Consider the following 22,626-nt stretch of genomic DNA (forward strand, 5'->3'; position numbering starts at 1 on the left):
GTCAGGAGAAAGGCAGCCTCAAGTGGGTTCTCTGTTAAAACTGGACTGTGTATTATATTTTAGATGGAAAAGGACATGCCTATTCAAATTACGCTGCAGCATTCCTCATCAGAGGTGTTAGGACCAGAATGTGCCATCCATGTCCAGGGGCCTGGCATGGAAGAGGTGATGTCTACCTGAATGAATTCAAGCCACACGTGTGGCCACGGGGGAGGTACGGAAATGTAGCCCAGGGAAAGCGTGGGAGAAAATAAAAAAGATTAATTTCTCATAGTGGACACAGATGAGAAGCAAAGGAACATGGTAAGGATGAAGGGGGGGCATAGCAGAAAAAGAACAAGAGGCAAAACAGATTTCCTTCAGAAGGAGCAATGGCCCCATTGGATACCATACTACAGAGCTCATCCAAGGGAGGTAACACAAGCCTGGGTTATTTTGCTTAAATTCTTAAAAGACCACAGCTCAAAATATGGATGTTCATGACTATGAAGAATGAATTAAAGCGTCCCCAGTATGTGACTGTGCTTGAATCCTCCATGGTGTAGACATATGCAATTGTGAGACAAGGAAACAGGACCAACCCTTTCCCATCATTATTGTAAGAAACGAAAGGTGTGAACCCAGTACGAGAAGAGCACAGCCCGGAAGGCTGCATGTTAGAATGCACATGCTGGTTGAACGTAGTTATAAACTATAGTTACAGGAAAAGTAAGTAAGCCTACAGTAGCATCTCTGGCAAAGAATGGAGTGGGGCACGTAAAGAGTAACACTCAGAAAGCTAAACACAGAATTACCCAGTGATCCAGCAACCCCACTCCTAAGGACATACCCCAGGGAAATGAAAACACCTCCACGCAAAAATGTGTACACGCGTGTTCATGGCAGCATTATTCACAGGAGTCAAAAGGTGAAAACACCCCAAGTCTCTATTAACAGATGAATGGATAAACAACTCACGGTATATCCATACAATGAAATATGGTTCAGTCTTAAAAAGGAATGTAACACTGATACATGCTACAGAATCCATGGTTCTTGAAAACATGATGCTCAGTGAAAGAAGCCAGTCACGAAAGGACACAAACTGTCTGATCCCATTTACATGGGAGATGTGCAGATTTACATGTTAAATCCACAGAGAGGGAAAGCGGATTAGTGGTTGCCAAGGGCTGGTGCGGAAGAACACAGAAACAAGGCGTGACTGCTGAATGGGTAGGGGTGTCCTTTTGGGGCGATGAAAACATTTCGGAACCAGACACGGGTGATGGTTGCACAACACTGCGAACCTATTAAATGTCACTGAATTGTACACTTTAAAATGGTTCATTTTATGTTATGTAAAGTTTATCTCATTGTTTTTTACAGATGAAGCTCTCCTGTGTGCCACAGAAATAACATGAAACAAAACCCAATAATCTGAGGAGCATCTAAGGAATATAGATAAAAGCTTAGAGAGCATTTTTTAACAGTTTAAGACAAACAAAGGAAAAAGAATACAAGTCCTACTTTTAAAATGCCAGAGAGTGAGTTGCAGGATGTTTTTTCCTGTTAATTTCAGCTTTATTTACTTTGTAACTCTTTAGTGTAAGATAATTAGAGGCTTCTTGAAAATTGCCAAAGTTTTAGGCAGGAGAGTTCTGTATACCCTCCACACCACTTTTTCCAATGTGAACATTACATCATCAAAGGACAATGATAATACCAGGAAATTATTGATAGGACACTATTAATGAAATCAGGGATCTTAGTAAGATTTCTCCAGTTTTACTGCTAGCATTCAGTTATGGACCGGGATTCCACATTATGTTTAAGGTCCCTGCAACCTTTGACAGTTCCTCCATCTTTCTTCGTGTTTCATGACCATGGGTGACCCCCTTTTGAAAAACAATAGTCACTTATTTTCTATCCTGCCTATGGGGTGTGTTCACGAGCTGTAAAGATCTCCAAAGAAGACCTCAAGTGTTTTAACATCCAGGGAGGCATCTGAGAAATGGTCGTCCAGGAAACAGGCAGAAAGAAACAGCAAAAAATCAGATTCGCAAACATGGGGGGAAAAACACTTTTAAGAGGTACCACGCGGAGCTGCAGAAATAAATGCAGTCTCTACAAAAGGGTGGAAGGGCACGTTGAGAAGGTAGATGAAGGATGCCAGGGAGGTGGGGAAAAGAAAGATCTGACAGACGTTATCCCATGTTGCCTGTGGGCAGTGGACTGTGGTGCAAAAGTTCTCAAGAGCAGTTTTGGTCCATGTCTTAGCACCTCAGCATCCCCGCCTGTGGTCACGTCGGCATGAAGAGACCATTCGTGATGGGACCTCTCTCTGCTTCTTCCTTTGTCAAGTGTTGAGATGGGTACGAGGTTCTCAAGAGCGGTTTTGGTCCTTCTCAGCATCTCCGCATGCCGTCACGTTGGCATGACAAGATCATCCGTGATAGGATCCCTCTCTGCTTCTTCTGTCCGGTGTTCCCTGAACTCTGGGGCTTCCCAGAGCCCTGCACGGCCACTCTGCCATGCCCTGGCTCTCTGACGCCTTCCACCCGGCCAACTCTTGCCTGTGGATTCTGTGTTTCCAGTTCCTCATCCATAAGTATCTTCCCTGCATAAACTGCAAGCCTACTCCTACCTCCGAGCTCAGCTATCTCCGGTGTCACACTCTTTACCAAGATTATTTTATCACGGAAGCGTGTTTCCAATTCTTCTATGAATATTCTCCAAACCTCCTATATTTTTCTTATAAATGCAATTTATTTTGAAGTAGAAGACCATGTATTGCTAAAAATAATGAGACCATTTCCTCCTATTTCATTATAGGATGTACCCTATCTACATATTCTAATCTGACATTTAATTCTAATAGACTGCGATTCATGCCCAATAACTACCGCCTCTAACTCCTACCTCTGCTCCTGACGTGCATACATGTGACTAGTTATTTTCAAAATAAATTATTTGCAGGGTGATTTGTTTTAACCCCAATGCATATTTGTCAGTAGCAAATTCCCGTACCACCTCTAGTTAGATAAGGGTGTCTCTATGTTATAGCACATCCTCCAAAGCATTATCAGCTGTAGGCTCATTTTTCTAATTGATCCTTTGAGCCTTTGCTATAAATTATTCAACATTTCAGGAAGGCTTAGAGATCCTCAAGGCAAAGGTATTTTCTCCTTGCTACAATCCACTCTTGGGAAATTTCTGGGTAAAATCAGTGCAGACAGGAAGTTGAGCCAGGTTTGAAAATCTTCCACACTCTTCAGTTGCGTATACTGGGTGCCCTATCACTAACAATTCCAGTAAATACTAACGTGTCTATGACTGGTCTGGACAAATTCTGCCAAGAAAAACCATTTCCAAACAGTTCACAGGGATGAGACTCTGTTCCGATGCACTTTTCTGTTCCTTCACATCTTCTTTTGTGCTTTGTTCCCACGGTCAAGGGTGGTCGATGATGACACTTGGGGCCCAACACAAGATGGGCTCAGCCTCGCCAAAAACAGAAGAAATACTTCTTTAAAAAGCCTTGTGTGGGAACTTCCCCGGCGGTCCAATGGTTAAGACTCCACGCTTCCATTGCAGGAGGCACAGGTTCGATCCCTGGTCAGGGAACTAAGATCATGCCACATGGCACAGCCAGAAACATAAAATTATAATAAGATAAAATAAAATGAGCTATACTAGGGTCGGGGTTTAAAAAAATAATGTGTATTGAAAAATAAAGTAAAAAAATAAAAAGCCTTGTGTGTGTGTGTGTGTGTGTGTGTGTATGTTTGTAAGAAACACGGCTCCAAAGATGTAGGGCAAAATTCGCTGTGTGTTCATAACAATGTGTGATATGAAAAACTTACTCTTCACGTGACCTTGCTTTAACTTCAGGTGTTCATATTGGGTTGGCCCAAACATGTGTTCAAGTTTTTCTGTAAGCGATGAAAAACCTGAATGAATTTTTGGGCCAACCCAATACTTGACCCATAAACAACGTATCAGGCAGAGGTGCAACTCTTTTTTCCTTCTTTCCTATACACACCTGAGATTATGTGGACAATAAGAGAAATTTCAACACATAAAGTAAAATCTTTCTTCTTCTCCTCCTACTTGGAAAAGAAATTCTTTATATCTTAAGGAAAGCCCTTATGTTCAAATGATTAATAGTAGTTTAGCTGCCCAGTGCTCATTTTTTCCCATCTAAGATAGCCTTTTAGCCCAGAACATTTAAAATGTTCACACCTGAAACACTAATACCTCATCCATTTAAAGGGAAAGACAACCTTTGGGAGAATATTATAATCTTCCAAGTGGTTGTATGCAGCTGAAAACTCTGGGTCTATGAAATGGCCCCTCATTGACAGAAAGATGATTGAAAATATTGGTCTAGAAATGGAGTTCAAGAGCACGCAGTTTGGGCCTCCCTGGTGGCGCAGTGGTTGAGAGTCCACCTGCCGATGCAGGGGATACGGGTTCGTGCCCCGGTCTGGGAGGATCCCATATGCCGCGGAGCGGCTGGGCCCGTGAGCCATGGCCGCTGGGCCTGCGCGTCCGGAGCCTGTGCTCCGCAACGGGAGAGGCCACAACAGTGAGAGGCCCGCATACCGCAAAAAGAAAAAAAAAAAAAAAAAAGAGCACGCAGTTTTGTGGAGTGGGATGATGGTAAATATAAGGATACTGAGGTAGAAACTAGCTTTGCCACTTCAGCTATAAGCACTGAAATATCACTTGCACTCTAGTAATTCTGGGTTGGCCAAAAAACTCGTTTGGGTTTTTTGTAAGAGGGTACAGAAAAACCCGAACGAACTTTTTGGCCAATCCTATGAGATGTATTACAAAAAGCATACTGTTATTGCAATTTAGGTGGAAGATAGTTGAAAATGAAGGAATCAAACATGCCCAGCTTCCTGTGGAATATATGCCAGAGGTGTAACCACTGAGTATATTCTCAACTGAGTAGAACTTTCAAAGACATATTTCAGTCTACAAACCAGAACCTGTCCAATTTTATAATCTCCGGTGAATATTTTCATATCCCTGAGATCTGTTGAGCTTTGGAAGGGTTGATCATTTTTTCTATCCCATCACAGCTCTGGGGGAAAATACTGTTACTTTAGAGTTGATAGCTTATTTATCTTGCCCTGAGAAAGAAGTATTTACATGTATTATGATGCTTCGAAATGATTAATTAGAACTGTTACAGAAAAATGGAGTGCCTGGGTTCCAGCAATGAAGCAGACAGATTACCATTATGCCGTTTAAGTAATACTTTATAAACCCATTTGTCACCCAGAAGAGGTGTCACATGTAATCTGATTCGCTGGAGGTAATGGATTAGGTGAAATGTACTTACATTTTCAGTAACAGGCGCGAAATAACTAACTTAACCCATCAGCAAACTGCATTCTATCTTTTAAATCTTATTACGCTCCCCGGGGCCAACAGAAGAATAGGTATTTGTATTTCAACTGACATCAGAAGGGGCTAATGTCACGATTAGCTACCACAAATTTTAGTCAAACGGGCCCCGTTTAGGCAGTTTGCTTGACATAAGAGGACTTGTATGGCCATATCCACATATGCACTTGTGGCCTTGTGTCAAGGAAGCATTTCCTTCCTTGAGACAGATATTATAACTAGGAAAGCATCTACACCAAAGGCTCTGAATGTCTGATTAATCAACAGTTCTTAACAATCTTGAATGGGCAAAGCAACATGCAGTGGACAGTTTGCCACATTTTGGCTTCTCAAGATCGACCACTTCTGGAGGCTGCGGAGGCCAAGATCAGGGAGTTACCATGGTTATGCTCTAGGGTCTCATGAGCCCCTCTTCCTGCTTCATTTAGTGCATCCTCACATGGCAGAGAGAGACAGGGAAAGGAAGCCAGCTGTCTTCTCTGACGTCTCCTGTTGGAAGGGAGCTAATCCCGTCATGGAGGCTCCACCCTCATGACCTCATTACCTCCTGAAGGTCCAATCTCCAAAACCCATCACATTGGGGATCAGGGTTTCAACGGATGAATTTGCGGGGGGACACACAAACATTCAGTCCATAGCAGCATCTAAATGTCCTTTGTGGGGAACTGTCTTGCTCCCATTGAGTGTAAACTGAGTGCAAAGGTAGATCAAGTTGGGACTTCCCTGGTGGTCCAGTGGTAGAGAATCTGCCTTCCAATGCAGGGGACGTGGGTTCGATCCCTGGTCAGGGAACTACGATCCCACATGCCACGGGGCAACTGAGCCCACATGCCACAGCTACTGAGCCTGCGCACCTCAAAGAGAGAGCCCGCGTGCCACAAACTACAGAGCTCACGCACCCTGGAACCTGCGTGCCACAACTAGAGAGAGATAACCCGCATGCCACAACTAGAGAGAGATAACTCGCATGCCACAACTAGAGAGAAACCCAAGCAGACCGCACGCCAGCACAAGAGGATCCCGCATGCATCAACAAAGATCCCGTGTGCTGCAGCTAAGCCCCAACGCAGCCAAAAAAAAAAAGGAAAATCAATAAATAAATATTCGTAAAAGACCTATTTAAAAAAAAACCAAAAGGTTGATCAAGTTGACCATCTCCCTTTTAGGAAACCAAACGGGACAGATGTACCCTCTTCCTGAGAGGTGGGCATTTGACCTAAGCCCCTCTATTCAAGGCATCACCTCTTGAGCACATGGCGAGGATGAGATGCATGGTCGAAGCACAGTCACTGCAGACCAGTCTGCCGGAGAGAAGGCTTCCAGAGACCTCTAGAGATCTCTTGGTTACCCCCGATCACAAGTGTTGACCTCCAACCTCACATGGATTTCATGAACCTTCTTGATAATCTTTCTACCGAATTGCAAAATGAGCTTCACTCGCTTTCAGCCAAAACCCAAACTGATACAGACATGTCCAGTTGGAAAAGATAAAAATCTGGAACACTTGCATATAACTCATCTCATGGATATAAATTTCATTCATAAAGCATGACTGTAAAGGCAAACTTTACAAGGAATTAAGTATCTCTCATTTTAAAAAATTGATCACGTTCAACAAAACACTGGATGGAATGCTAAATCGTGTAACTTTTCAAAAGGTAAACTTTAATGTTGATTCCATGTAAGTATCAACGTGAAGATGGCTGTTGGATGATTTGGATTAAAATTCACAATTGTGGCGGTGCCTCTGGTGGGTCAACATGAATGATGGTTTTGGCCATCCAATGGAGGGCAGCTTCTTGGGTTTTTTTTAATAAGCAGGTTCTTTTTTTAAAAATTTTTATCCATTTATATTTATTTTTGGCTGTGTTGGGTCTTCCTTTCTGTGCGAGGGCTTTCTCTAGTTGCGGCGAGTGGGGGCCACTCTTCATCGCGGTGCGCGGGCCTCTCATTGTGGCAGCCTCTCTTGTTGCGGAGCACAGGCTCCAGACGCGCAGGCTCAGTAGTTGTGGCTCACGGGCCCAGTCACTCCGGGGCATGTGGGATCCTCCCAGACCAGGGCTCGAACCCGTGTCCCCTGCATTGGCAGGCAGACTCTCAACCACTGTGCCACCAGGGAAGCCCTAGCTTCTTGTTTTGATTGCAACTGAGGATTAAAACCATGTCAGAAGATGGTACTTGAGGAACAGAATCAGGATCTCATGGTTCCCTTTGCCAGGTGATAACAGTATATGTCAAATAACAATAGGGCTCTCCAGTGAACCTGTACTTGGGGCTGTCATTCCTACTTAGTTTCCTGTATCTCCAATCTTAACCTTTTCCCTTGTGTTCTCCAAAATAAATAAATAAACAAAATAGTCAGAGAAATATTTACAAAGAGAAATCTGATCATGACCATGACTTTGACATCGTCCCACATCTTCTGGGATGAGCTCTGAAGCCCATACTATGACTTTGAGAATCTGGTCCCTGCTACCACCCAGCCTCCCCTCCCGGCGCCTCTCCCTCCCGTGGTCTCTGCCCACTTCACCCCCGCCAGCCATGCGGCATTTATTTCTGTGCCTCTCACATCGTGGGGCTCCTGCCAGGTGGCTCCTCTAGCCTGAAATACCCTCAACCTCACCCCCATGCCTCCCAGTCTCACTCCCACCTCCAACACCCACATTCTTCCTGCCATCAGCATATCCTGTCTTCTCCCATTTTCCTTCCACGTCACTGAACACCCTGCCCTTTCACTTTCCCTACTTCTCTTCTGAACTGTAGAGCTCACTTGGCTGTATCCTGTCATGGAAAGTAACAGGGGTCTCTCATTCACCGTTATATTCCTAAGACCTAGTGTCACGCCCAGCTCCTAGCAGGTGCCAAGAAACGTATTTGTCAATGGAATATGACTCGGCCATAAAGAAGAATGAAATACTGCTGTTTGCAGCAACATGGATGGACCTAGAGATTGTCACACTAAGTGAAGTCAGTCAGGCAGAGAGAGACAGATATCATTTGACATTGCTTGTGGAATCTAAAATATGATACAAATGAACTTATCTACGAAACAGAAATAGAGTCACAGATGTAGACAACAAACTTATAGTTACCAGGGGGTGAGGTGGGGAGGGATAAATTGGGAGTTTGGGATTGACACATACACACGACTATATATAAAATAGATAACCAATAAGAACCTACTGTACAGCACAGGGAACTCTACTCAATGCTCTGTAAGGACCTGTATGGGAAAAGAATATGAAAAAGAGTGGATATATGTGTATGCATAACTGATTCACTTTGCCGTACACCTGAAACTCACACAACGTCGTAAATCAACTGTACTCCAATAAAAAATTTTAAAAAAGAACCGTTTGTTGTCAGCGTCTTGTTGCAGGAACAGCAAACCCCGATCTACCGATGAGCTGACAGACCGTGGGACCCCCGCCATGGCCTCCGTCCATATCCTCAACTCTGGCGTCTGAGAGTACCACCTCTGTCACACTTGGGGAAGGAAGTCCACCCGTTTACCAGGTATTGGAGGGTAGTTACTCAAGCAAGATGAACTCTTTGTCATCCTCGTAGAAACGTTATCATTACCCTGCCTTAAAATGCTGAGTACTCCCCATCACCGCATGGTACACAAATCCTACCACAGAGCTGTGAAAATGAAAACGCTACCTGTATGTAAGTCAGCCTAGCACAGGACCCTGAGAACGTACACACAAGTAGTTGTAACAGGAGAGAGCTACCAAGGCCCGTGGCACACGAGAGGAGATATCTCAGTCACTGGGAGATGGATCAGTGTTCTACAGGGACGCTGCTACCTTGAAATGGTCCGTGATTACATTCTGGGAAGCATGCTCCTTTCTGCACAGTTTTGCTACAAAAATATTTAAAATCTCTGCTTAAAAAATGGGGCCAGGGCCTCCCTGGTGGCGCAGTGGTTGAGAGTCCGCCTGCCAATGCAGGGGATACGGGTTCGTGCCCCGGTCTGGGAGGATCCCACATGCCGCGGAGCGGCTGGGCCCGTGAGCCATGGCCGCTGAGCCTGCGCGTCCGGAGCCTGTGCTCCGCAACAGGAGAGGCCACAACAGTGAGAGGCCCGCGTACGGAAAAAAAAAAAAAAAAAAAAAAAGGGGCCAGACTGACATGTTTTATGTGAAATAATTAGGAGAATTTGAGAAGTAGTAATTTTGGTAATTACCAAATAGTGTGGTTCTTTCCCAATAAAGCATATGTCAAATTACATTAAAAAAATATCACTAGGTTGTTCTGCCTTTAAAAGATTTTACATATGCAGAATACAAGTTTAAATATGCTAATGCTTTCTCCCCATATTGTATTTAAATAATTGTTTTTAAAAACAAATGAGCTTGACTGCTTCTCAGTTTCACTTCTTCTTGTGAAATTTCAAGCTCTGAAAGTTTCTTCTGATCTGTCCCCAGTGATTGTTTCAGACAAAAATCACACTTTTTTTTGCAAAGAAGTAGCATGGGAGAGGGTATGGGAAGTGATGCCGAGGAGTTTTGCTCTCGTAAGAAAGAAAAGATTTCTGTGCATCTGATTCCTATAGATGACGTTTTCCATTGTAGGTCTTCCAGAAAGAGGACTATTTGTTCTGATAAGTCATCCTCATTCATCCCTGTGAACTCTGTAAGTATTTATCAGCCTTCTCATGCTTGTTCATATGTTGTTGGTAGCATGCTATTCTTTCAATACAAAAAATACCAATACGGAGCTGATGTCACAAAGTATACGGTTTCATGTTCTGTTTTGTTTATCCTTCTGAGTGACAGGGATCATTACTGATTTGGGCCAATATAAATAAATGCACTCCACGGCCGTGGACAAAAGAAGAGAAACTGGCTGAGGCAGGGGGGAGAATTTACGCTTTCTTCATAAATGACCCCGAGTGTCTACCTGAGCTAACTGGGAATGAGCTTCCCAGGGTAATCGAAACAACGAAAGAGACGATAAAAGTTACTCTCCTGCTATTCCAGAATGGGAATGTCTGCTAGCTCAGAGTCACAGAAACAAGAAAACGTGGAAATAGTCTCTGTTTGTAAGAAATACAGACCATAGTCTCCACACACCTAGCTCTCAGAGAACAGCAGAGGGCTGAAGAGTTTTCGCTGAATAAACACTCCATGTCAAGGGACTGCAGTAGCCTTGTCAAAGGCTTGTTGTACACAAGTCAATGTTGGGGCTCAAAATTATGACACTGATATTAAGACAAAGAAATGCTTATATTTACAAATCACTTGAGTGATAAAGCGGTACTTCCCAGGAAGTCCTACTGCTAAGGACCGAATTGTGTCTCCCCAGGTCCTTATGTTGAAGCCCTAACACCCAATGTGATGGTATTTGGAGGTGGAGTCTTCGGGGAGTAATTAGGTTTAGATGAGGTCATGAGGGTGGAGCCCCAGGATGGGATGAGTGAAGAAGGAGGAGGAGGGGCAGGAGAAGGAGAAGAATTCTTTCTGCACCATGTGAGGACACAGTGAGAAGGTGGTCACGTGTGAGTAGGAAGCAGGTCCTCACCAGAACTCAGCCGTACTGGTGCCCTGATCTCAGGTTTCCAGCCTCCAGAACTGTGAGCAATATATGTTTGTTGGGAAGCCACCCAGTCTGTGGTGTTTTGTTATGGCAGCCCATGCTGACTGAGACAAAATAATCCCACAATGAATTGAATACGCCCACCCTCAGGTGCCTTCAGCTTTATAAATGCAGGGGTATCAGTGTTCCAGGGAGCCAGACCATATCCTGAGTTCAGCGTCCAGGTTAACTGTCTTAATAGATCCATAAACATACTGACGGTAAGGGGTGGGAGTGGTCAGGGGTACCAGTCACTTAATTATGCAGAAGAAGAAACTGGAGGCCAGAGTGGTTGAGTGACATGGGTAACATCACACAACTAGTTAACGGCAGAGATTCAAACAGGACCCACCCTCCTGACTCCCAGACAGTATGGTCTCAACTACACTACAGCACATTAGTCCTGGGCTTTCCCTCTGTAGATGATGATGTAGAGAAGGTTTCAACCATTACACTCATCCTGTATATGAGCAGGAGCCTATGGGGCCTTCCCAGTACAGACCACTCCATCCCCTGCCTCTCGTTGGTAGAAAAACTTTAGCCTCCTAGGCCTTCCCCAAGTTCCAAAGAACAAATTTAATCACAGAAGTGAGAAATGAAGAAATAAAGGAAAACGATCAAGCAAAACAAATTAATAATAGTTTAGTCATTAAAGAAAGCCAAGGACTCCATTCCTCCTCAAGGACTATAGATCATATTCCGAGCCACGTCCTTTGAGCTGTTTTGCAGATACTGAAACCTCCACCAGGGAAGAAGTCAACTGAATGCTGCCCACCAGCACGGAGACCCCAGACCAGCTGGAGCCAGAAGGTTGAGGATGCCAACTCCCGATGACCTCACCACCAACCAATCAGAACAGTGTCCACCAGCTGATCACACAGCCCACAACCCCACTCCTTCACGCTGTCTTTTAAACCCTTTCCCTGAAATCCATCGGAGACTTTGGACCTTCTGAGCATGGGCTGCTCGTTCCCCTTGCTTGGCCCCTGCAATAAACACTGCATTTTCCTTCACCACAACATGCTGTCAGGAGACTGGCTTTGCTGTGCGTGGGCGAGTGGACCCAAGTTTGGTTCAGTAACAACCTTACAAATAATTCAATATGTACGTATGTGTATGCCTGCAGGACTCTGTGTATGTATATAAGCACATCCATATAAGTATGCATGTTTGAAAGACATTAATATGCCCATTTGATAATAAATTGCCAGGAGGTAATGTCAAAAAAAAAGTCAATCCTAAAATAAGAGGATGCCTAGATCCACTGGACTCTTGTCCCTTTTGGTGTTTTCTACCGCTAACTTGATCATCAAAAACAGAGAAACTCAACAGAACGCGTGTGACATATTTCACTCCTTCTGTCATCAGTGTCCCTTTTGAGTTTTGGGAGACCAGGCTCAGCTAACGACCCAACAGTGTTGAATATATACGCTGTGCCATATTCTTCAAAGCTCTGACCGCACTTAAAGCTCACGACAGCTGTACAGAGGAAATACCAACCACGGTCTGTAAAAGTTAGCAAGCTAATAGGTCCTTCCCTCATGGGGGGCATAGAGCCCAGTAGTTTGAATTCAGCTCCTTTTAATCTTCACAAGACTGACTGCCCCTAAAGCCAGAAAGTGCAGGATTTATCCTTGTGTCTCCCGAAATCACTGGTAAGCTAAGGCCTCTATGCCTTGGATTGAGGAATTAAGAGTCTCTTTCTATCACTTACTGCTTAAAAGAATGCTCTCCATGCAAAAGGGAAGAGATACGGGAACATATGTATATGTATAACTGATTCACTTTGTTATACAGCAGAAACTAACACACCATTGTAAAGCAATTATACTCCAATAAAGATGTAAAAAAGAAAAAATGCTGTCCAAAATCGTTTCCAATATCCGGGGGGCAACACGGTATGGCGGGTAAGGCTCTGGGCTGTGACCTTGGCCCCGTTTACAGCACCCACCCGTCACCCCGCCCTGCTAGGTCTCTCCGTGCGGGAACCTGCTCACACTGTTTCATGTCTTTGTTGTCTTTGGTCTCAGCTCCTGCGGCAGAGCTGTCCAGGGATCCATCTGCCTGCTCTTGACCTTCTTTGTGAGGATGGATCTTCTCCCATGTTGAGTCAGCTCTTTAGAAGGTAGGTCCAGGTGTTTCCGTCCTACTCAGAAAGCCCAAGGGGACAGTTCCTCCCCTCTCTCCTCTCCCAAGTCAGGGGACAGGTGTCTGACCTGAGCTACACCCATCCAGACACCCTCCCCAGGAGCCAATTTCTCATCCTGGCCTCATCCTTCCCATGGGTAGGATTCCTACCCATAAAACACTCGTGGGGTATATGTGAGGACACCTCCCGGGAGATGTAATCTTACGCATGATCTCAGGATGGAACGAAATGTTCTTTCTACTGAATTTTCAAAGGCACTGTCATTCTTTTTCGAAAGGATGAAGGCGTTCAAAGGTCTGAGAGTTCAGGCAATCGTTGGGCATTGCCCCTTAGCGGAGGCTTTCATGAGCTGGCGCCGTGAAGGTACACAGGCCGGCAGGAGGGAACAGAAGAAAGAGACCCGATGCAGGTTTGGCCGGAGCCCGCTTCAAGGGCCCCCTTCTGAGACAGGCTGGCCCTTAATAGCTGGGGAGTAACGCAGTGAACAGGACAGAAATCAAAGTCAAGGTGGTTTCACGGGGGACAGAGGTCAAAATGTCCGTTGAGCAAAGAGACCGGGGAAAAAAGGCCAATATTCTGGGGTGGCACCTAGAGCAACAAGCAAATGATACCCAGGAAAAATGGGGGGAGATGGATAATCACGCATTTTGTTTAAAACCCACTCTTAAGAAGGCAGGCAGTGAATCCAGTGAAGATTTGAGCATTCGTGTCGTGTCAGGAAGGGTGCCCAGCAAACAGGTAAGACTTTGAAGCAGACGCCCTCCGTGTTCAAACCCTAACCACTCAGTTCACCAGAGGGGGGACCAGCTGTGGCTTCGTGGAGAGCCTTGCAAAGGTTTCCGAAATCTGGGTGCGTGAGAGGGAGCACAAGACTCCACGGAGCACCCTCATATAGAGTTTCCTTTTGAAGATAAAGGATGTGGTTCATCTAGAGAGAGACAAAGCGAGAAACAGAAATCAGTAAACAGAAAGGGAGACATAGAAACAGAAAAAGACAGAGAGAGACAGACAGACAGGCAGAACCTGCACACGTGGGGGGTCCAGAAGACATTTCAGGCATCAGGCACCATCTCCCATACTTCATATTTGCACACAGGTTATGTTTTGTCTCAGAATTAAACCGTCAAGCTCTGCACAAAGCATTTTTTTTCCCCATGAGCATTCAAACCATAAGTTTCCAACATGCGTTTCTGCTCCTCCAGCCATGTCATCAAGCAGCCCATCTAACTGGGTACATCGATTGCAAACCATCGGTGGAAAAAAACGGCCACGGGGGTCTCCAGCGGAGTTCTGGACTGAAGGAGTGCGTCCTAAATCCCATGGCCCTTGTCTAGACCAAGAGTCAGAAAACACTTTTAGTTTTTTAAGGAACCTACATACTGTTTTCCATAGTGGCTGTAACACTGTAAAGCAACTATACTCTAATAAAAATTAAAAAAAAAAAAAAGCGTCAGAAACCACATTGCCAGGTGATCACGATAGAGCTTTTGTAACCCGGCGGTAAATCAACTCCGTGTGTCCGGGCCGGTACTGACGGGGCTGCCAGCTTCACACAGGAGTGCCTCTGCGTGGGACTATCTCTGCCAGAAGGGTAGGGCTGCGTGCTACACCGGGGGCTGGTATGGTCTGCACACTCAGGGGAGTGGACACCCTAGGCACAACCCTCACTGGCGGAGGATATTCATTGCAGCTTCCTCTCCCCTGAGCAGGGTGGCTCTGAGGTAGCTACTACCAGTCTCCCAGGGAAACAGCGGTCCCACTGAGACCCAGTGGCCCACTGGGGTAGCCCTCGTGAACGCACTTATTGGTGTGGGAGGTTGAAGTCTAAGATGTACCCCGAGATCCCTTTCTGCTGGTGTAAAGTGCCCTCCTCTTGAGAATGCATGGGACCTATGAATATGGTGAATGTCACTCTCTCTCTCTTTTTTTTTTAACCTATTATTATCATTAGTTTTAAGTTGTGGCAAAAAACACACATAACATAAATTGGACCATCTTAACCATTTTTCAGTGTACGTTTCGGTGCACATCGTTGTGGCATCATCACCACCGTCCATCTCCAGAACGTTTCCATTTCCCGAAACTGAAAATCCATACCCATTAAACACTAATACCACGTTGCCCCTGCACACAGCCCTGGCAACCACCACGCCACTTTCTGTGTCTATGAATGATATCCTCTACATACTGCACTGAAGTCGAATCACACAATATTTGTTTTTTTGTGCCTGGCTTATTTTACTGAGCATGATATCCTCCAGGTTCACCCATGCTGTAGCCTATGTCAGGATTTCCTTCTTAGGGTTGAATTTTATAAATACTGCGTTTTGCTTATCCACTCTTCTGTCAATGGACACCTGGATTCCTTCCACCGTGTGGCTACTGTGGACAAACATTATTTTTATAATACTGTGGTTTGATTTCTACCCCCATACAAAGGAATACCGAGGCTAAGGGGGTGGGGTAACTTGTGCACAGAAGCCGAGAAGTAGGCTCCAAACTCAGGACTGTCTGCATGCACCCACTACCGCTTTTCTCTCCATCTTTCCGTACTTTTTATTCCTACAGAAGGGTGTTGTTGTTTTGCTGCTGTTTGTTTGTTTCAGCATGAGGATCAACAATGTGAATGTCACTCTGTTGACTAGGTTCCTCACTGGTTGACTTTTGAGCCCATCAACTACCCTGGGTGGGCCTGACCTAATCAGAAGAAAGGTAGAGTCAAAAAGATAGGATCCTACAGGCCTGGAAGAAAGGAAATAGCCATGATGAGAAACGACCAGGGGCTCATAGGGCAGGGACTGCAGGAGCTGAGTGTGCTCCCTGGGCCACCCTGAGCAAGTTTTTGTTCTTTGTTTTTAACCTTGGTTGTACCACTAACATTCACACTTGGCAGAAACTTCTTGCCCTGAACGGTAGGGAACTTCTCAGGCTCCTAGATGTCTCCACTTTATGTCTATATTGTTACGGGCAGTATGACTCTGAATGTCCCATAGGAGAGGCCGTAATCCCCCTCCCCGCTTTCCTGCTGTGATTACTGACTCACCCCGGAGGAAGCTGGCATGGCAAAGGCTCCTACTTAGAATCACGGTCTCCCCAGTCAGCGCACTCTGCACTAAGCTTCAGCGGGTCCCCGGCATGGACACGTGTCCATAAAAAGCACCTTGATAACCTCAGATCCTAAGAGCGTCGACGGACCTTTGTAAAAACCATGGTGCCTGTCCAGGGTGGGCGGCACGGCAGGACCTAGATTTTCTTTTTTCTCAAAGTAATCACATTCCTTGAGGTGCAAGGTGTGAAGTAATTAAACTTGGTTTTGTCGCAACATGGTTCTGTGACCAAGAAAAAAAAAATAAAAACAAGAGGGTGGTGTGAAAAACAAGCTTATTTTCAGCTCTGTGTTGTTAATCATCTGCTCTCACCCCGGGGTCCTGCCTGGGATCATCTGATTTCTTTCCCATGCAAAGAAAACAAATGAGAAGCAGTTCACCCCTCCTGGTTTGCCAGCCCCTGATCCTATTTCCGCGTCTTTGTGCCAACGGTTGGAGGATTTCAAGGGCCTCTGGCAGCAGCCCAATGATGGGGGGTACAGACCATATTCGGGATTTTCAAGGAAAAGCAAGTTCAACAGAAAGGAAACAGCCTCTGTGGCTCTTGCAATTCTTTAGTTTGGAAGGCAGCCTATCGCCAAGACCTGGGAAAGAAGGGTTGGTGCCATCAAGATGCCAGCATTGGGGTTTGTGTGTGTTTCCTGTGACTGCCACAACTCATGACCACCACCTGGATGTCTGTAAACAAGGGAAGTGCATCCCCTCCTGGTTCTGGAGGCCAGAAGTGCAAAATCAAGGTGTCCGGAGGCCTGCACTCCCTGTGAAGGCTCTAGGGGAGGGTCCTTCCTGGTTTCTGGTGGCTGCTACAATCCTTGGTGCTGACTGGCTTGTGGCCACCTCGCTTCAATCTCTGCCTCTGTCTTTGCTTGTTCTGTGAATACTTCTGTCCAAATCCCCCTTTCCTTCCTCTTATAAGGACACCAGTCACTGAACTGAGGGCACGAGGATGATTTCCAACCAAGACCCTTAACTGATGACACCTGCAAGACCCTCTTTCCAACTGAGGTCCCATTCTGAGATTCCCAGGGACATAAATTTGGGAGAGGACCCTCTTCAGTCCACTACGTGATGTCCCTCTCCGTCTCTCTGTCACCTTTCTGTGGCTCTCACCTTGTCCTGACCCCCAAGGAGCTGAGAGGTCATCTCTGGAAGGAGGAATGAAGAAGTCTGCTATTCTCAGCACAGCCTGTTATTTATAGAGTGACGCTGCCCGGGGATCACACGCCTGCCCCGAGAGCCCTGGGATCACACGTCAGCCTCAGACATCAGGACAAAAGTTAAAACCCGCAGCAGTGGGATGGGGAACTGGCATCACCATGCCCGGGCTGGTCCTCCTCTGATTAATTAGGCCGACGGCGAAATACCAGGTCTTGCGTCCCCGTAACCGGGTATTGTTCTCCCACGAAAACGTATCAGCTCTGCCAGAAGCTTTGCCCCAGTTCCTTCTCTTCTCATTTGTGTTTTTTATCTTCAGGTTGGAAGGATACTTAGCAGTCCGCCTTCCCTGCTGAGTTCCTTTCTGGGAGCTGGGTCCCGGGAATCCGCAGCGCCTGTCCCTCAAAGGGACGCAGATACAAAAGGTCTGCTCGGGGGCTGCCAGCCAAACCCAGGGGGGCCGTTCCGGTGCTGAGTGCACATTCAGGCTGGATTAGCTCCGCTTTGGGGGACACTGGTAGACACCAAAGGAATGTGTCTAGGACGTCACGAGATCTCGCGGCTGGTGGGCAGAAAGCAGTGGTGCTGGCAGCGACATGCCAGCCACGGCACAAAAGCAAAGAGAGACCCAGTGTATATTTTGGCTGAGGAGGAGAAACCAAGGGTGATCTCTGCGGAGCCGGGGTGACACAGTTGCTGGTTTCATCTTCAGCGGGTATTGGTTCAAGCCAACTGAATGACACTCAGGCATGCACGGAGGTGTCACGGTGATGGAGGGAAGTGTGAGAAACGCGGGGCATTTTCCTGCCTTTCTGGTAACAGACACCTAAGAAAACATGATAACCACAGTGACTGTGGTAAAGCTGTGTGCATATGGAGTGATTTTCTTTATAGGATCAGAAATCATGGAAGTGCTGCATCCGTTCCTCCCCTTGGCTTAGGGGGAATGCATCCTTTTATTTCTCTTCACTTGGGCCTCCATCTTCAGAATCCCAAAGGCCTCCAAAGGCCTCCCCGTGCTCTCGTCCTCCCAGGCTGCTTGAAGATCAGCCTCTATCATGAACGACACAGCAACTATCCAGGACCAGGAAGTTCATGACCGACCGACTACTTCAGCGGAAACAAACGGGCATCAACGTCCTTCACCCTGGGAAGGCAATAGACCTAAGACAGAAATTTGGGGGAAAAACTAGCCAAAATGCATATACAAGACCACACCAGATGCCATCTTTGTATGTGGATTCACAACCCATTTTGATGGTGGCCAGACAACTGGCTTTGACATGGTGTACGATGCCTTGGATTACTGGAGAAGAATGAACCCAAACCCAGGCTGCAAGACATGGCCTGTATGAGAAGAAAAAGACATCCAGAAAACAGCGAAAGGAACTCAGGAACAGAATGCAGAAAGGCAGGGGGACTGCAAAGGCCAATGTTGGTGCTGCCAACAAGAGTGAAGATTCTGCCGTGACTGTATCTGTGGGGATGTGAGCAGCCTTTTCACGAGAGGATTAATAAACTAAGATCTTTTACACGCCAAAAAAAAAAAAAAAAAAAAGGTCTACCTGTAATCAAGCTGGACGGCTTTTGTGGCCTTGAAAGTGCTGACTGGACTTGAAGCTGCAAACTCTGATCTCCCCACTCAGATGCGAGCAGATGTGTGGTTAGATCACAGAATCACCATGTTTTATCCCCTCATTCATTCCTGCATCCATCCATTCAGTATTTTCTGAGCACATGCTACTAAGAAGGTGAACATTTATGGAGGGTCAAGCAAGTGTAGGCAATGAGCTAGGAGCTGGGAGGACAGGGTGCAGTAAGATACATGGTTACAAGAGAGAAGGCATCCCGCAAGGTGCAGGCTCTGGGGAAGTAAAGCAGGGTGGCCTGAGAAAGGCTGGGAGGACAGAGGAGAAAATCTAGAGAATGTGACTTTACACCCAAACAATAACTGAGAGGAGAAGAAGCAAAGAACATTCTGGGTGGAGGCGTCAGCAGGCCAAAGGCCTTGAGACATGTATTAGTCAGGATAAGCTAGGTTATGCTGCTAAAAAAAATAATCCATAAAATATCAGGAGCAAATTGCTACAAAGCTCCATTTCTTTTATATATATATATCTTTATTGGAGTATAATTACTTTGCAATGTTGTGTTAGTTTCTGCTGTACAACAAAGTGCATCAGCTCTATGTATACATATACCCCCATATCCACTCCCTCTTGAGCCTCCCTCCCTCCCTCTCTATCCCACTCCTTAGGTCATCCCAAAGCAAAGCTCCATTTCTTACATCACAGTCTGATGGGAGTCATAGGGTCTCCCTGTGCCCTGGAGCTACGTTATCTGGAACATGTGGCCTCCAGAAACACCTTGCAGGGAAGAGAGAGGAGGAGGACCAGTACTGGCTACTTGCCACCTGCACCTGCAAATGACATGTGTGCCTCTGCTCACAGCTCATCAGGCAAAACTAGTCACCTGGTGCTAGCTACCTCCTTACATGGTGGTCTAGGAAATACAGGTGAGAACATGATATCTGGTGAGCTAACTGTTTGGGTTACGTGCTATGAATGACTTGTACCTCACCAAATTCATATGGGACTGTATATCGCTGTAGTGTGACTGTATTTGTTTGTTTGTTTTTCACATTCTTCACACCTATACTGCAAGTTTGGAAATGCGTATTTTCAAGCAGCCGTATGAAAGTATTCATGAAGAATGCATAATCTCTGAAAATTGTGAAAACATCCCTGCTACCAAGACATTTCCAAATACACAACTGACTACCATACTGTTACTTCTGTGTAGCATGAGAAGTTCATGCTCAAAACAGATAAAATTCTTTAGTTGAGAATGGTATGAATGAGAGTCTTCTTTTTTTTAAATTTCTTAGTCGTTTGGGATCCTTAAGCATGCAAGCCTCAAAGAGGAGGGCCCACGAAGGAACAAGGGTTGTCTTACGGCATCCAGTACAAGTATGGAACGCTTCACGAATTTCGCAAATTTGCGAGTCATCCTCGCACAGGGGCCATGCGCATCTTCTCTGTATCGTTGCAGTTTCAGTATATGTGTTGCCGAGGTGAGCACCCTCATGTGGCTGTATCTGGACGTGGGGTTTTGCAGGAGGTAATCAAAGTTAAATGAAGTCACGGTTTGATGGGATCAATGTCTCCCAGAGTTCTCTCCTTCTCTTCCTCCACTGTGGGAGGACACAGCGAGAGGGTGGCCCTCTACAAGGCAGGAAGAGGGTCCTCACCAGGAACCAAGTCATCTGGCACGTTGATCTTGGACTTCCAACCTGCAGAGCTGTGGGAAAATCACCTTCTATTGTTGAAGCCGCTCAACCTATGGTGTTTTGTTACCGCGCCCGAGCTGAGCGGTATCTCTCACACCAGGCAGGAAGAGCCTGGCTACTTTGGGAGCTGACAGCCAGATTGAAGGCCTGGGGGCCAAGGGAATAAGAGAGAGTATTCCATCAAATGAAGCTGGAACAAGAGTGGAAGCCCATGTCATGCAGTGTCACAGGGCCATTGTGACAAGTGCTTCAAGCATAACAGCAAGAGCACAGAAGGATGGCTTTTGCAAGTTTCAGAATCTCTCCCATAAGCCCGAGTGGATCTAGGGACCGTCTTCCTGAGGATGAGCAAGGTGGCTTAGGTGGGGCGGTGGTCATGGTCATAGAGGGAGGTGGGTGGGTTGAAGAGCTTTCAGGAGATGGAGGAATGGTACCAAGAGATCGATTCTACGCTGGTGTTGAGCAAGAGAGAGTGAAGGAAATACCCCACCTCCCTAGCCAGAGCACTTGTGGCGGTGCCCTTGTCCAACATGAGGACCAGGAGTGCGGGACAAGTCTGCTACTGGACACCAGTCTAAGGGAGGGAGGATTTCCAGTCAGAGAATCCACAACGCACACCACTGCGGGTCCCTCACTGTCACTCCGTCAACACTTGTTGTTGAACAAATGGATGAAAGCACACAGGGACGTGAATAAAGCACACGCCTTCCCCATGGGTTGTGTTCCTGGTGAGGGTGAGAAGCAAGGAGAGAAGTGCACTTGTAAGTTAACTGATGAGGAAGTTCCCGTACGGTGCAGTGGTTAGGACTTGGTGCTTTCACTGCAGGGGCCCAGGGTTCGATCTCTGGTTGGGGACCTAAGATCCCGCAAGCCATGCGGCACGGCCAAAAAAAAAAAAAATATCAAAGCCTAAATTAATTGATGGTTTCAAGGATTTAGTCTTTAGTAGCATGTTGCTTAGTCTTAGTCTCATTTCTTCTCATTTTCTTCTTCTAGTCTCAAACTAGAAGTGGTTCACTTCTAGTTTCATGCCGTTCCGTCACGGATTTAGCCTTTGCACAGACATGTAAGTTCCCTCTTATGTGCCAGCCAGGCACTGTGTGAGGCTCCAGGGCTTTCAGAAAAAAAAAAAAAAAAGTCCAATAATATGCCCACCTTCCCCTGAGTAACTTGATCGTCTAGAAGTGGAAAGGGACCAATAAATAACAAATCATAACGTGGTATCATGACAACTGGCGTGGTGTGGCCAGGATGCTGGGGAAGAGCTGAGAAGGAGCAGCTAAATAATTACGGTTCGGTACGGTTTAGTAAAGACAAACCGTATGGAAGGGAGTTTTGCTGAAAGAGGAGGAGGTGGAGAAAGGACGTGGGAAGGGTGGTCCAGACGGAAGCAAGGGCAGACACAAAGACAGAGAAGCGTGAGCCAGCACAGCTCAGCAGAGACGCGTGGGTGAGGCTGCGGGTAGGGCTGGAAGCTGGCAACCTTCAGAGGGCAGACGCAGAGTTAGGACACAGAAGGCCAGAGGCATCACGTGGGAGAACTTCCCTCAGCAGAGCGATGGACGTTAGAGCGATGAGAGTGACTGGAATCTTAGAGAAACACACTGAAAGCCAGATGGCAAGTACACTGGAGAAAGACGATGAGTGAGGAAGCTACAGCGGCAATCCGGGTGGGAGGAGCTGAGATTGCGGATGAAGCCCAGGGCTGTAGACATAAAAACAGAGGGAAGAGAGCAGACTTGAGGGATAGTCAAGATCAGCACCATCTAGGAAGAATACCGGGCTTGGGAGGTGTGGCGAGGGAGATGAAAATGTCCAAGTCCCAAATTCTGGAACCTGTGACTATGTCACTTGACATGGTAAAAGGGGCTCTGCAGATGGGATCAGGGCAAAGACCTTGAGATGAGGAGATGGTCCTGGATTATCCAGGTGACCCGAAGTCATCCCAG

General features: G+C 46.2%; 1 long non-coding RNA gene and 1 pseudogene across 2 annotated transcripts in view; one reads left to right on the plus strand and one right to left on the minus strand.

Annotated features, from left to right (window-relative positions):
* Positions 1-22,626, minus strand: part of LOC309796507 — a 308,229-nt gene that overhangs the window by 23,828 nt on the left and 261,775 nt on the right. The window lies entirely within an intron of this gene.
* On the plus strand, positions 18,447-18,879 carry LOC309796929 (small ribosomal subunit protein eS24-like; annotated as a pseudogene). Its single transcript has one exon. The product of its transcript is annotated as a small ribosomal subunit protein eS24-like (transcript).

This window comes from Mesoplodon mirus, assembly GCF_964341445.2.
Source record: "Mesoplodon mirus genome assembly, chromosome: X".
In the NCBI taxonomy this organism is placed as follows: domain Eukaryota; kingdom Metazoa; phylum Chordata; class Mammalia; order Artiodactyla; family Ziphiidae; genus Mesoplodon; species Mesoplodon mirus.